This window comes from Gymnoscopelus microlampas (genome assembly GCF_963454915.1).
Source record: "Gymnoscopelus microlampas genome assembly, chromosome: 8".
Taxonomy (NCBI): Eukaryota; Metazoa; Chordata; class Actinopteri; order Myctophiformes; family Myctophidae; genus Gymnoscopelus; species Gymnoscopelus microlampas.
The window spans coordinates 14,614,874-14,631,163 of record NC_139945.1 but is presented as its reverse complement, the minus strand read 5'-3'; the positions used below and the strand labels follow the sequence as shown (position 1 = coordinate 14,631,163).

General features: G+C 39.4%; 1 protein-coding gene across 2 annotated transcripts in view; it reads left to right on the top strand.

The window, feature by feature from the left end:
- Positions 1-9,227: 9,227 nt before the first annotated feature.
- Positions 9,228-16,290, top strand: part of fndc3a (fibronectin type III domain containing 3A) — a 120,200-nt gene continuing 113,137 nt past the window's right edge. For both annotated transcript variants that reach the window (XM_084065219.1, XM_084065220.1), the window contains exon 1: positions 9,228-9,784. The gene's annotated coding sequence lies outside the window, so the exon portion shown is untranslated. The remainder of the gene's footprint in view (positions 9,785-16,290) is intronic.

The window sequence follows — 16,290 nt, the reverse complement described above, 5'->3', positions numbered from 1 at the left end:
TTACGTTATGTAGGTAAAACCATTAGAGAAATTCAAACTAGATTTTCAGAACACAAGAGCTCCATCCGGAACAATGATGAGAGATCATCGGTCGCCAGGCATGTCAATGCTGCTGCGGGTCATGATGTCTGCACACTGAGGTTTCAGGGGATAGAGATGGTCAGCCCCTTAAAGAGAGGTGGTGATAGGGACAAAGCATTACTCCAGAGGGAGGTCTACTGGATCCACACAGCACGCACTACAGACAGAGCACCCAAAGAGTCTCAATGAGGAGCTTCTGCTTTTTGTAAAGTGTCAGATATTCAGTCAACCTACATTGGTGTTTGTAAATTGACACAATTAAATTAGAATTTTCTAAAATAGATTTCCAAAGTAAGAGAACTGACACATTTTAAACACGTCCATATAGGGGTGTATGTGAGCAATGTTGTAGTGTCTCCAATGGCCTCTGATATATATTGCAATTAATGAACAGGTTTCTGTTTGGGATGAATGCAGCACTCTTTACATTATCTGGAATGTATCCTTCTAGCAATAAAAGTCTTAATATCTTTAGTTTGAGACACTTGAGGTAACGTGATCACCAGCAGCTCATGGCTCTATAGTAGGTTAACACGGCCGCCTGTAATTTCAGGGCCGGTGACACAACTGCTGCTTTGTTGGGTGAAGTTTCACCGTCGAGATTGAGAACGTCAGCCCTTGTTGGGCTCAATTCTACACACACTCCCATTCATAAAACGGCCTACGGTGACGGGGGACAAGTGTGACCACACAATAGCCTTGCTGCTTGATATTATTGCCTAATATGATTTAAAGGTGGTTGCCCATCCATTGTCACCTCGCTCCTCAAACTCCGGCTTAACCGCCAGAGCATTATTGATTCATTTCTTTATTATTTGTGAATTATTGTTTTGGGTTTATTACGTTATTTTGTATGAGACTATTGGGCACCTCGGCCTATAACAGACGCTTCCTTTTACCTCTGGTAACTGTATCTGAAAAGTATGTCATTTTAATATATTCTGTGAGTAAATAACTACTGTTCCCATTGCAGGACTGGTGTGGGGATCCTCGTTGGGACCAGGTGACAGCCGCTGCAGTGGTAGTGGTAACCCCTCCTTTTCTGTTTTGCTATTACCAATTATTACTCTCCGCCAGGAGAGTATTGTTATCACTGCGTTTTCACTTTCTAAACATGACACACCGATTGGTTAAGCCTCACGTGACACGTGAAATACTGTGATCTGATTGGCTAGTGACGCCACCGGGCCTATATATACATGGCATCACTCTGACAGTGTCTCCGCCACTGTCAGAGTGAGGTAAGACGGGAACCATGAAATGGCTGCATGGCTGATACATAATTGGCAGATAGGACAGATAGGACATTTATATAGACAGGAGGGATATGACATAGGACACTTATACAGACAGGAGGGATAGGACACTCACACAGACAGAACGGAAGAGGACACTTACCCAGACAGGTTGGATAGGACACTTACATATACAAGAGGGATAGCGACCTATAAATACATGTGTCACTGTGATAAGCCAGATTCCAATACCGAAAATCCGGCCACTAGCTCACTCCCAGACCTTCGAACCGGAAGTAGTCAAGTAGTCGCGGTCCAATTGTTCCTATCTGTCTTATTGGACAGATAGGACAGATAGGACACTTATATAGACTGGAGGGATATGACACTTACATAGACAGGACGGATAGGACAGGAGGGATAGGACACTTACACAGAATGAACGGAAGAGGACACTTACCCAGACAGGATGGATAGGACACTTACATATACAAGAGGGATAGCGACCTTCGCGACCTTCGAACCAACACAAGTCTTCTGGCGGAGAGTTGTGCTCCGAGGAGCACTTTTTCTAGTTTTTGTTGTTTTGGTTTGCTGTGTGCCTGTGATATTGGGATGCCACTACCCTGGGCCGGTCGGCCTGCCCATCTTCCCCCAGCACTGACCCATATATGCATTATGCACAGTATAGTTTATTGTTAACACTAACTGTTGTGACTACTCTTCTCCCATTGAATGCATTATCTTTTTATTGATAACTGATGATATTAAATTGTTAATTAAAATAAAGCTTTTTGTACTTTTGCTAACTTGTACAACAAACTGTGTGAGGAGTCACATATAAACTGGTATCTTGAAGTAGGCTTAATATTATAATTAATATTTCCTAGGGCGCAATTCCCTAGGTGGCGTAGTTGGCTACCAGTCCTTATACCGCCCTGTTACACTGGCTATTTCCTCAAAAATATACTAGCCTGGTAAATCCCGGTCGTGTGAATTCACAATAGCATGACGATGTGGATTCATGCAACTGGGATGGTTTACCAGGCTAAAAATACATTATACGGGGATAAAATGGGGGAAAAGGAAAATAGCCGAGCTTGTAGATCTCATAAAAAAATCTTGAATTGTTATTTTTTTTCTGTGAGAAACTGATTTTGATCTTTGCTTGGGACCCCCCGGAACCCCAAGGACCCAGACCCCACTTTGAGAACCACTGTTCTAGAAGAATGACCAGGGGACATCACCTCGTTGGCTTATGATGGATGTTTTTTGTCAAAATTAAAATTTTGCCATGGACATACAAAATGAGGGTCAATGATATTATTAGGGGAAAAACAGCTGCCAATAAACAAGGCACAGAACTTTGCAATATACAGCTAGTCAAGAAAAACACTTGAAAGTATTGAAGCCACTGTGTAGAAAACCTAAGGAATGGAGCCCACCTTCATGAACTGTCCATTGGAAGAGTGAAGCATACAGGTCAAGTATTTTTTTTTAAAACCATCCTATGCCAACCAGTTTTAGAAGGAGGTTTTTCTTTTATCCAACCAAGACATAAAGATATTCTTTCTAGCAGCATATGCAAGGATGTCAAACAGCCTACCGGTGCTAGCAACAATAGTTGCATCTTGAATCGGATGACCCAGAAGCAAAGAGAGAGGGTTCATATGCAAAACCACACCCAATGTCTTATATATCTTGGCATATCTTGCAAAAAATCCATCCAATATGCCTGTATTTTAGGACAAGACCAGACACAATGAGTGTAGGTCCCATAATGAGATTTTACATTCTAGGCACGGAGGTGATAGCTTTGGGTTCGTGCTATGTCTTTTATTAGCAGAGATTTGCAATGGTGCAGGACTTTAAACTGGTCTGAAAGTTTCTTTACACGCCCCATATGACATCCCACAATGTTTACTCCTAATTCATTTAGCCATATCTGGGTAACCTTCTGTACATTTTACATATGATCCCAGCATAGCTGATTATAAACGGTTATATGGATTTCTTTGCTTTGCCCTTGAAGAAATGATTGCTCTACCTCTGATGCTGTGGCAATAATACCACAAGTTGTTTCTTTAGTAATGAAGTCTTTGAATTTGGAGGTATCTAAACAAATGCTGCCTGTGAAGACCATATTTTTGATTGAAGTTTTGATAAAAGCGATGAGCCCTCATATAAATCACCCACATTTTTTATTCCCAGGGAGGTCCCATTCCCAGGGAGGCATGTATTGCAAATTATAGGGTTGTTGTTAGACTGCCAACTGTTTTCATTCTCGCAAGATAAGAGGCCCGGCCAGCAATGAACCAGAAGTCTGTAACTTTTCTAGGTCCAACCAAACTGAGGTGGGAATGGGATCCTCCACAACTCTTTCTGCTGCTCTCATCCAGACCTCCCCTTGACCTTTTCCAGTAAATAATCTGAGTTATGCAAGAAGATCTCCCCCAGTGTGCATATCCATACAGATTGTGACACAAACATTTCACATGAGATATGGACATTACACATCAATTCTAAATGTTTCAAGAACTTCCCCACCAATTTATTTTAGGATACGTGATCAGAACTCTAACTAATAAGAAAGATTAAATACAACCAGCCAGAAGCAAGGTTTGAATCCAACTTTGAATGCTCAGGCAACAGCATTCTGCAGCTGCAATCATCATTAAATATATATTTAATGATGAGTCAGATACAGAACTGTTCTTGAGAACATTCAGTGAGTCATGAACACAAATGCTTGTCATGAGTCATACGCAGGCCCAGGGCCGGGTTAAATCAGCATGTGGCCCTGGGCTAATCATTTTTGTAGATGATATATTGACCTTTTGCATTTGTGAGCCTTATACCGTATATACATGCACCTTTTTCATTTGTCATTATCCTGTAATGTCAGTAGTGACTGAAATGCTACATTAAATTGATTTAATTTATTTTTTAAATTTAATCTGGTATGGGTAATGTGTAATTTATGGACCGTAGCAGCAGTAGAATTTGGGTCCATCCCACAATATATCAGACTGAAAAACTAGTATTTATTCATCAATAAACACTAACAACCAGCACAGCACTGTCTCTCTTGATACCTGTCTGACAAACCTTTCACCTCTAGTTGGCAGACCTGTTATTGCCTATAGTGGGAAAGTTGGCTTTCCTACATACAATGTACAATTGACATACACTCCAGTAGATGGAGACAGAGAACAAAATGTCCCTAAAGCTCTGCCAAACTACATCAATGTCATGATAATGTTCAGAGGTGATCATTTTGTTTTGTTTAGTTTGTTGTATTGTTTAGTTTTATTTTGTTTGTGTATAACAAGCTCTAGAAAAGGCAGGAATATTGACTAAGTGATACTTAATCTTATAGAGTATACTTTAACGCTACTTCAAGATTAAACTGGTGAAGCACAAAACGCATTTAAATATTTTCCTGAGAAAATGATTGAAAATGGGAAAATGAATGTAAAACATGATTTGAAGAAAAAGGAAAGAAAATACAAAATCACTATGGTGTACAGTACACTGATCACCAGCAAAATATTTGATCATGGTTAGGTATTACAGACTTCACTTATCTGAAATTGTTAAAAGAATGTGACAGTAAAGCACACATCTAACACCACTCATGTTGCTGAATATGACTGTAAAGATACCAGACACTGTACGTACTAGGTACTATATATATATAGGTATTCATATATACTGTATATTAATTCATATTCTGCTCATTCAGAGATCTGTTGCATTTATATCTGTTGCGTTTTAGAATCATATCACCTTTGCTGTATCATATATTTCATGTACAGTATGTTACTTTTTTACTTTATCTTACCTGTCTCTTCTTGTGTTTTCATTCTCACTGCTGTTGTTGCTATGGTACCTGAAGTTCTCTCCCGGGCTCAAAGATTTATCTTATCTTATATCCTTATGTTTCTGTTTTAGAACTGTCAGAAATGGACAGAACCTTTGTTTTGTGTTGTGTTTGACCTGTGTAGGGCGGCATTTTCTTGTTGAAAGGTTCACTTGCAGCCAAGACTCTGAGATTTTGGTCAGTGGGAGCAACATTAAAATGTCCTGATACTTAATATAATCCATTATGCCATTGGACTTGATAAGAGCCACCACCATACGCTTTTGCATTTATTGCTTCAAGGAATTTTGGTGTATTGCCCTTCCAAATAATCCATGGGCAAGAAGCGGGCATGCTTAACTGGGAAACTTGGGCAAGGTTCAATGTGCTTTATTGTCACATGCACATACAAGCCAGCTGGTAGCAACTGTGCACGTAGCGCAATTATTGTGTGCCAAGCTTTCCTCAACACTGTGAAAAAGATTACAAATAACAAATAAGTTAGAATAAAAGTAAGTGTGTGGTGTGTGTGTGTGTGTGTGTGTGTGTGTGTGTGTGTGTGTGTGTGTGTGTGTGTGTGTGTGTGTGTGTGTGTGTGTGTGTGTGTGTGTGTGTGTGTGCGCGCGTGTGTGCGTGTGTGTGTGTGTGTGTGTGTGTGTGTGTGTGTGAGTGAGAGAGAGGGATACAGAGAAATAGAGAGAGAGAGAGAGAGAGAGAGAGAGAGAGAGAGAGAGAGAGAGAGAGAGAGAGAGAGAGAGAGATGGCCTGAGAGTAGCTGAGACTGCTGGATTGGGTCATGAACAGTCCACTACTGGGGTGATTGGGATCCTTGATGATCATCTGGGTGTAGAGGTCTTGGATGTATGGTTGGTAGACACTAGACACAGTGGCCAGAAGGTAGAGCCGCGGCCATGGAATCGGAAAGTTCCCGTTCCAATCGCTGACTCCTCCTGTCAGCTTGTTGAAGTGTCCTTTTTTTTTAACATTTTAATCATTATTCATTATTGTAGCGTAGTTATTCTTACATTTTCCTAAGTGTCACCTATTCACCAGATAAAAATAAGAAACTAATTATTGAAGGAATATAAAGAATTTATGAATGCTTGACATTTTGTTTTGTTTGCTTTCACCACCAACACTGTTGGCTTACTGGTATACTTGATCTGCTTTGAGAAATTAGCAAACAATACAAAAGTAATATTGAAAGACGAGAAAAAGCACACACAAATGAATAAAGCAAACTTTGCGGCTCCAGACAGATTTTGATTTTTAGCTCTTTTGATAGGGTTACCTACCCCAGCCCTGGTTTCCTCTGCCATCCTGCAGTATAAATGCACCATTTAGTTTGCACTCTTAACTCCATACCCTAACTTTTTGTGTTAAGTTTAATGCCAACTTGATCATAGCACAGTGTCACACAAAAGCATCAAACGTAGCACGTAGCAGATCTGCAAGCTCGAAGCTTTTGAGCTTGTAGATCTGTTAATTTTGTTATTTTTTTATTCGAATCCTGAAAAGTTACAGTTTTGGACAGTTTTTGAGATTTCCACCCAACAGCGACTATTTACTATACCAAACATAGTCATTCTCATACTGTGTGATCTATGATTTGCTTACACTTTTTGTGGCAGAATTTAACATGTTTTATCTTATTTAGGATAATTTAGGAAGCACAGATCCATTTTCTTTTACATACATTTGTAATTTGACAAATATTTTGGTTGATCAAATTATTAATGGATGTCGCTATTTCAAAGGTCACACTGCGAGCACAACTCCAGTAACATAAAAACTATACCAAAAACCAGTGGTGGAAGATGTACTCACATGTTTTACTTAAGAAAAGTATTAATACCTCGACTTTTATTTGTAACAGAGTATTTCTTCATTATAAAATGAAGAAATACTCTGTTTTAGTACAAAAGTATTGGCATCAAAATATACTTCTTGTAGATCGACTATTTTCAAATATCTGAAGTATAAGTAGGGCTGAAGTGGTTAATGTAGGCTATGTTTTGCAATAATCTCAAGCTACAAAGTAAAAGTAATGAACATTGGAAATATTCCAGTGAAGTGAAATTGTAATTTGAGTAAATGTACTTAGTTACTTTACACCACTGCCTACATGTCATGTTGCCTATTTTGCAAATAAAATAAGAAGTACCTGGATGCACAGAACATGAGTGCTGGCTATCATTCTTTACATGATAGATTATTTCAAAAGTGCCAAAACTCCAAAAGGGACTGTATTTCTTTCTCTTCTTTTCTTTTTGCATATTGTTAGAATTCTGATCCTGCAGTACATTCAAGTTCATATCCCCCACAGTTTGCCAGTTAAAAGCACTGGAAATCAAGATCCATGATCATATAAGTCAACAATTTACAGTTTACAGTTAGATTACAGTTTATAGTTTTCCTATCAGATTGTTGCATAACCAACCATGTTTTGGCTGCATTATGCAGGCAGGGTTTATAGGGCATAGCAGTGGTGGCCATTTTCTGGTTCCACTTCAAAATAGTCAATGCATTTTCCCATTGACATTTCCAAAAATATTTATATCAATTCATTTAAGCCTAGAATCAAGCCATCCAGGGTCCTGGTGAATCATGACCATAAAACATTTATTTCTGTGATTTTTTAAAAATGTATATTTAATTATATGATATACTATATTTTAATAAATACCCTTTGTTTTGCCGTTTTCAAAAACGTTTTTTCACAGAATCAAACGTTTTAGGGTCATGATTTACCAGGACCCTGGATGGCTTGATTCTAGGCTTAAAATAATTGATATAAATATTTTTGGAAATGTCAATGGGAAAAATGCATTGACTATTTTGAAGTGGAACCAGAAAATGGCCGCCACTGCTATGCCCTATTGGGTATTGTAGTAGCGACATAATCCAGTCTCCATCGCTCGCTCTGTAATGTTTTCTATTTATTGTTCAGTGCTCATATCAGTAGTAGTAGTTTCAAGATATAAAAAGCAGATCTACAAGCTCACAATACCTCGCATTACAATGCGTTGTGAACTTGTAGTTCGGCTATTCTCAATGTCTTAGACCCTCCAGAAAAATACGATTATGCGATCGCATACTTTAATATCGCAAAATCAGCCAAATGGCGCAGATTAAGCGGGGGTAATCTTTTTGCCAAAATTGCGTATAATCGCATATTTCTGCACAAACTTCCTGCATATTTTGCATATTTTGAAACGTTCCACATATTTCGCACTTTTCCGCATATTTTTCGCAACTTCCCGCAATTTCACCACATAAAATCACATACAAAACCCTCATGTTTCATGCAAAATCAAGGATTTTAGCCCGCATAATAGGATTTTTGCCCGCGTTTTCCTGGAGGGTCTGAATTTAGTGTCAAAGTGGTCAAACTGATTTTGATGCTATATTACCTTTTAATGATTAGTATTATTATTTAACTATTTTGCTGCTGGGGACCACCTGGAACCACCCCAAGGACCCCAGGGGGGGGGGGGGGGGGGGTCCCATAGAGCATTGGTTCTCTAAGTGGGGTCCGGGGACCCCCAGGGGTCCTTGAGGGAGTTCCAGGGGGTCCCCAGCTAAATGATAGATTAGGCACCAAATGGACCCTTATGGGCCTCTAACTCTGAGTGTACAAATGGAACCAAATCCATTTGTACACTCTCAGAGTTAAATTGACATAGATTTTACAATATAAATTGCGGTCCAAGTGATAGAAATGCCATTAAATCGGGGTCCGTAGCCTAATGCATGTCAAACTGGGGGTCCTTGAAATTAAAAAAGAGCCGTATAAATCTTCTCTTATGGGGGTCCCTGGCATATCTTTTGAAATGGGGGTCCGCAGGCTAATAAGTGTCAATTTGGGGGTCCTTGACATGAAAAAGTTTGAGAACCACTGCCATAGAGGTATAAGGGGGTTCCCCGGACCCCAAGTTTGAGAACAACGCTGCCTTAGGGAAGAGGAAGACGTCATGCTGGTGGCGTACTACTGAGTACAGCGCATGCGCAAGTAGTTCCTGTAAGTGATGGCGACCGTCCAGGCTTGTTGTATTGTCGGTGGTGAAGCTTCAGCAGCAGACAGAGCAACACAGGGCTGCTGCATGGCTGGAAACAACAACCGTATAGAACACATCGGCGATTAAAAAGCTATTTATCTCCGAAGCGTCACGTCTTGTCTTTTAGCCCTGGTTTGTTTGCACGGAAGGAAAGGAAGGAAGGAAGGAAGGATCCGCTACTGAGCCGCACTCTACGAGGGTTGACAAGAAGACCCGGAGGAAGAGAAGAGAGAGAGAGAGAGAGAGAGAGAGGAGGAAAAGAAAAGCTCCCATCTCGCGTTATAAACTATTAAGCTAGGTTAGCATTAGGCTAGCTGCTTCTTCAATGTTCCTCCTCCTCCCCCGTTGACTTGGCTGGGGCTTGTTGTTTAGCTTTATGGCTATTGAGCTAAGCTAAGGCTAGCTGTCCATATCGGCGGTGCTGAAACTGCAGGGCAGGCTGCTTATCTGATCGTCTCTCTGTGTGTGTGTGCGGGGCGGGGGGGAAAGCTCCGCCAGGAACGTCCCCCACTGTGAGACTGACTGCTGCTGCCCGACCGACTGACGAGGTAAGCGGCTAACGACGTGCTGGTTGTCTGCCTCTCTGGTGGTTAATGGAGGAATGCTACCTATGTCTGAAGGGAAATTAAACTTTTTTTTGCTAGCGTCAACATTGGCTGATTGGGTGTAACATTATGCGTCAGCTAGCGTTTAGGACATTTAAACACACACACACGCACGCATGCACGCACACACACGCACACAGTAAACATTAGGTCTGGACTGTCTACCTACAGTACGAGCCAGTAACTATATACCATATGGTGACAACAGAACATGGTGGCTATGTGTGGCTGCTCTTCTCACACACAGGCAAATAACCCAATTCAATCAAAGCTATATTATGGATCATGATCATAACTGGTGGATGGATATTGGTTGCACCCAAGACAGAGTCGAGGTTCACTAGTTTAGCCAAGAGCAGCCAGCTAACAAGTTAGCCAGGCCCATATCATCATCATCATCATGACTTAATGAATTGAATACACAGGACCACAATGGAAACAAGCCCCCAGGGCTGTTTGTGTTATCCTTTTAACAATCTTTATTAACCGTACCACTGTACAATCGGCAAACTGTTAATAAAGCATTCAATGCATCATCACAGGAGGAAAGGTTCTGAAGTCAACATATGTTTGGTTTGTAGCGACAGTTAGTCACAGGACAGCATGTCTCCACATTTTCTAGGTCTCTTAACATGGTTGATGATGATTGATGGATGGATGAACACTTACACAAAAGTAAAGCCTTGATTTTTAAATCCTTATCATCATCACCAAGGCCATCTATGCTGTTGTTCCACAAAAGTAAAGCCTTGATTTTTAAATCCTTATCATCATCACCAAGGCCATCTATGCTGTTGTTCCAACTCATGACACTTGACAGTGTAAACATGTTGTCTTGTCTGTATACCCTTGTGTGATTCAGTCCCAGGTGTCCCCTCACTGCCTGCAAAATGAAATCTGTAACTGAAAAACAGTTGGTTTCAGGTTACTGGCTGCTATCTAAAGTGACAGTCAAATGTGACCTGAGCCACAGTCGGAGCAAAAACAGATGTGGTGCTAATTTGGATAGATACTATTTTGCTTGTCTCACTGAAACAAAAGCACTGCGCAGTAATGAGTGAATTCTCATTCATCCACAGCAGACGGGGGGAATGAGTTACAAAGCTTAAAGATTCTAATAGTAGCCTGCTATGATTAGTATTGCTACCCGTGCTTGTGTTTTTATCATTGGGGAGATGGCACTCACACAGCCACTGTAGACAATTACAGGTGATTCAAAGGTGGACTATTCAATTCAGATTTAATAAATTGACTTTGTTTATAATATGCCCCCAAAGCCTGTGGATCCTCACGTCTACAGGAACATTGTCATCATTAGAGTATAATCCTGAAATCCTCCGCCTTCTGTTTAGTTTACCCCAGGGGCCAAAGGTGTGTGACCCCACTCCCTGCACCTACTTGACAGCCTTAATACCGTTCACTGCCACCAGACACAATAACGGTTTAGGGCTGCAACGGTCGATTATTTTCTTAGCAATTATTCTATCGATTACATTTTTTGAATAGTATAATAATCATGATGCGTAGATCCGCTATTGTCACTATATTTGAAATCTTTGGATATTTGTTTTAACTTTTACCCTATAATGACATGTCCAAAATATGTATAGATTATGTTGTTGTTATGATTATGTTGTCGAAGCAGCCTGTCACCACCACCACCACCACCCTCATCTAAAGCCAGTCAGTAATGCCAGGCTAATCTCTTGCTGCACTTCTACTGTAGCAGTAGCTCTCCTGAATCTCCAGTTCATTGGCCGTAAACTGACTTTGTTTAAGCTTAAGCAGGAGGGGGAGTGGCTAAAGCCAACAGATAAGCCAGATCACTGCAAGGTTTAGGGGCGCATGCGCTACGTCATAATTAAGTTCAAGGACATATGCTCCGTTTCCCCCGGCGCTTTGCTCCTTGGGACATGTTTGTTCTCCCGTCAACATGGTGGTGTTGACTGTTGAGTAGCTTTTTGATTCGTTATAGTATTTTGTTTTTAATCAGTGCTTGTCGGCAGCATCACCCTCCCTCCCCGCACACACACACACTCCCCCTCCTCCGGATGTACTCGTAGCACTATCTATGCTTGACTTGAGCTTGTAGATTCTTCATAATCCTATTCGGTTGTTAAGAAGTGACGTTGCGCCCCGCTAGAATAACTTCCGGGTCCAAGTGTGTATTTTCCCAATATGCGCAGTGCTGTGTCCCCTGCTGTTTTAACAGATCTGAGACTAAAATAACGACTAAAGTGTCATTCTACCGCTTTCCTGGCAACGACAAAAAGAAGAGGTAGTTGTTATATATATATATATATATTAGCCTACTTTTTACTGTCTATGATATTAGCATTAAGACCCTTATTAACCCTCAATGGTTCATTTCTGAAAAAGGAGGTTATTGTAAAAAGATTTACGGCTTCCAACATGTTTGTTTACAATGAAGAGTGGACGGCGCTGGTTCCTTTTGGACCCGGACGTGACGTCGGACTACAAAATGACGTCAGACTTAAGAACCGAATAGCTCGACATGTGCTTCAACGAATAAAGCATGAAGATGGCAGTCACTCAAGGCTAACCTTTTGAGACGTACCATGTGTGTAAATACAGCCCAAATACTGCCTGTGTTATTGACTGAAAACTTGGGCTGGGAATGGCATTATGTTGACACTCTAATACCACAATCACTTTTGACTGAATAACTAGATACTGACGGTATGTGGGGATGTTTATACACAAGGACATTTTGAGAAACAATCGTTAGTAATGTGCACTTTGATGACCAAACGGATAGTGTTTGTTTAGGTAGTGTGTTCATTTTGATCAGCTAGTACAGTGTAATAAGTTCAGGAAATTGTAGCCTATCACTAAATGCAGTCTCCCATTAAAACTGGGAAAGCATCTGTGTCATTTTAGATTTTTGACTCGGCTATTAAGACCGGGAACGCATCCGTGTCATTTTAAGATTTATTTAGCAGATATACAACAAGCTCATAGCGTGGCACCGAGTGCCGCACTATGAACTTGTAGATCTGCTATTTTTTTTTTTAGTGAACATTCGTGCAAATCTTTTATTATTTTTAAAACATTTTCAATTCAAATGTTTGCTTCTGGGGGGTCCCTGGAACAAAATATTTTGAGATGGGGGTCCGCGGCCAAACACATATCTCATTTTGGGTGGTCCTTGACATGAAAACGTTTGAGAACCACTGATATTATACAGTAGCAACATACGTAAAAAAAATAAAATAAATATATATATATATATATATATGTATATATATATTCAAAGATTTGCACACATATTCACGAAAAAAAAAAAAAAAGCAGATCTACAAGATCTGCTATTCTTGATCTTGTAGATCTGCTATTTTTGAATAGCCAAAGAAATCTAAAAATGACACACAGATGCGTTCCCGATCTTAATGGGTTAACAAAGTAAAATTACATTATATTTTCCCTTACATTTTTTTCTAGCTCCCCTACCAGCAACTTTGTTCACCAGTAGTTGGATGGAAAGTAAATGTAAATGTGCCAGACTGTCATTAGTCAGGTAAGAGTGAGTAACTCTAGCACATTTGCCTGGAAACACCGTTGCCAACTGAAAATGGATTTTCTTTCACTTCTTTGTGTGCAAAGAGAAATGGAAAAGTACTGTATGACTGGTGAAAAGAGGGAATATAACATCATTGTCAGCAGTGCAGGGCAATATATTGATATATCATGATTAAACTAGATAATCATCTGCCTACAACTATCAATTATCTTCTTTGCAATTATTCTATCGATTACGATACATTTTTTGATTAATCGGATAATAGAGAAGCAAGGTCTTCGGATAATTAACATATGCAGTATATGAATCAAATCAAATCATTTTCATGATTGACTCGATTAGTGGTGTCAAATAATTAAGCCGTATTTTATCCCCCAAAATAGCTGATCTACAAGCTCACAACGAGACACATTGTGAGCTTAACTGCTGCACTCCTAATGTTGTCTTTTCCTGGCCTTAACCACACTTCCACGTTTTTTCTAAAATGTTCCAAAAATAGCAGATGTACAAGCTTGCAGTGCGGCACAAAGTGACACGCTGTGAGCTTGTATATCTGCTATTTTTTAACCCATTAAGACCGGGAAAGAATCTGTCTTTTTTAGATTTCTTTGGCTATTTATTGAGAAATCGTGGAAAATATGTGCAAATGTTTGAATCTAATTTTTTTAAAGTGAACATTTTTAACTAAAATCTTTGCTTCTGGGGGGGTCCCTGGAACAACATATTTTGACATGGGGGTCTGCAGCCACATACATGTCATTTTGGGGGTGACATGAAAAGGTTTGAGAACCACTGATTATAGCAACAGAAGTTTTTTTCAAAAAACAGTTTAGAAGACATTTGTAGAATCCCCAGAAGCAAAGATTTGAGTTAAAAATGTTCACTTTTAAAATATATATAAAAGATTTGCAACAAAAAAAAATCACAATTTTTCAAATATAGCATATTTTTTTGAAAAGAAATGTTCAGAACCCAAGATATCATGATTTGAAGATTTGCTGCTCCATTCACTTCTTGTTTAACATCTTACTGAAAAAGGCTTTATCTCGCTTCCTAAGCACTTTTTTTTTTTACAATGTATTTTTTGCTCTGGCACTCAGAACCAAACTGCCAAAAATAAGCCGGGCACTGAATGAGTTAATGGGTTAAACCTGGTTTCAAATCGGTAGGCCGAGGCTACAAAGGAGTGTTGTGAAGGAGGTTGTGTTGTCTAGACTGTAGAGGCTACAGGCTACTAGACAGCATGAACACTAGCTGTGTTTTGTCTGACGCAGACCACGGCAAAAAGGATGGCAAAAATCCCCCAAAGATTTGCCAAACCTAAACGTCATTTGTTGGAGACAACGATCATATTTTACTTTAGCTTTTCCAATCATAGAGTGAGTAGGATTTTTAGATGCAAGTTATCCTCAAAAAGGATTTTTCACATGTAAAAACATTTAAAACCCAGTGAGCGTAATTTATTTTAATAATAACATAAATAAAACAAAAAGCCTTCCAGTGCTTAATTAAACTTGGGCACGTATGGATTTCCAATAGAGCCATTTTTCACGGAAGCCCGCTGTTACTTGCCGACTGCTGCTGTCTTTTAGGAATTGGTCTGCTCCCGTGTGGAGCTAAATCATGTGTTTGCTCTGCAGTTCATTATCTATTCATACGTTTGCATCATACAAAATGAATCCTCCCAGAATGGAGGGACCACAATGGGCAAACTGAGAGCTAAACCCCTTATTTAGACTCTGTTACGCACTGGTGTCGCACAAAGCTCACAACGTATGGCAGCCTGATGCATTGTGAGCTTGTAGATCTGCTATTTTTGGTGCATGACACAGTGCGCAACAATATATGTACAGTATATTATTCTGCATATCATGCCCTTTATAAACCTTGGTCACCCTTTGGTGAACCAGGGCATGTTCAGGCAGGCTGGCCTGGTAGCTCAAAATAAGCCTTATAGCTAAGGTTGAGAAGTAACAGTAAACCTTTACGAATGCTTATGCGATTTTATACTGCAGTGGAATAAATGAACGTGTAATAATCATGAAACCATAGAAAATGCAGTTTATCCTTGTCAGACTATAATTCTTCAATACATACTGATAGTGTTAAACTATGTACTTTGTGGACAACATTGATATAAAATGTCTAACTCTGCCATCATATCCTATTTTAATAATGATAATAATACACTTTATTTGTATAGCACCTTTCATGACATGACATGCAGCTCAAAGTGCTTTACAGAGCAAGATTACAATTACAGTTACAAATAATTTAAGAAAAATAAGAAAAGCAGAAGCATAAAACACATTAAAATAATAGCGTTTAGATATTTGATATTGCACGCCCCCTTCCTATACAAACCCATTATAACTTCAATCTCCATTTTTAACATGTTAGATTCATCAAAAAACCCGTCCTTGGTTCTGGTGACTCACCCTGCCCTCCTAATACGCGAGGGGGGGTGTTTTTTCGATAATTTTTTTCATTTATTTTAAATATTTCTTTTGGAAAAAATAAAATAAAAAATGCAATTAATGAAAAAGTCATCAAAAAAACAGGGCTTCTCTCTTCGCCTCTGCAAACCCTGTTTGGGGGGTGGGCGGGTGGGGGGGGATGGGCACATAATAATACCAACACCGCTAATCTATTGCCTCGCCACCATTTGCCACGATGTCACACAATACTTTTGCAATACAATGTTATATAACATAACATCATATGCTATAATCATATGTATTATTATGTATATTACTAGAGGTTAGGGCCGCGTTTAAATAGCTTCTACATATATATGTTATATATTATTACACACATATATATATATATATATATATATATATATATCTCAATTACATATTAAAGTAATTATTGCAATAAAATGTTATATATCATAATATTCTACCTT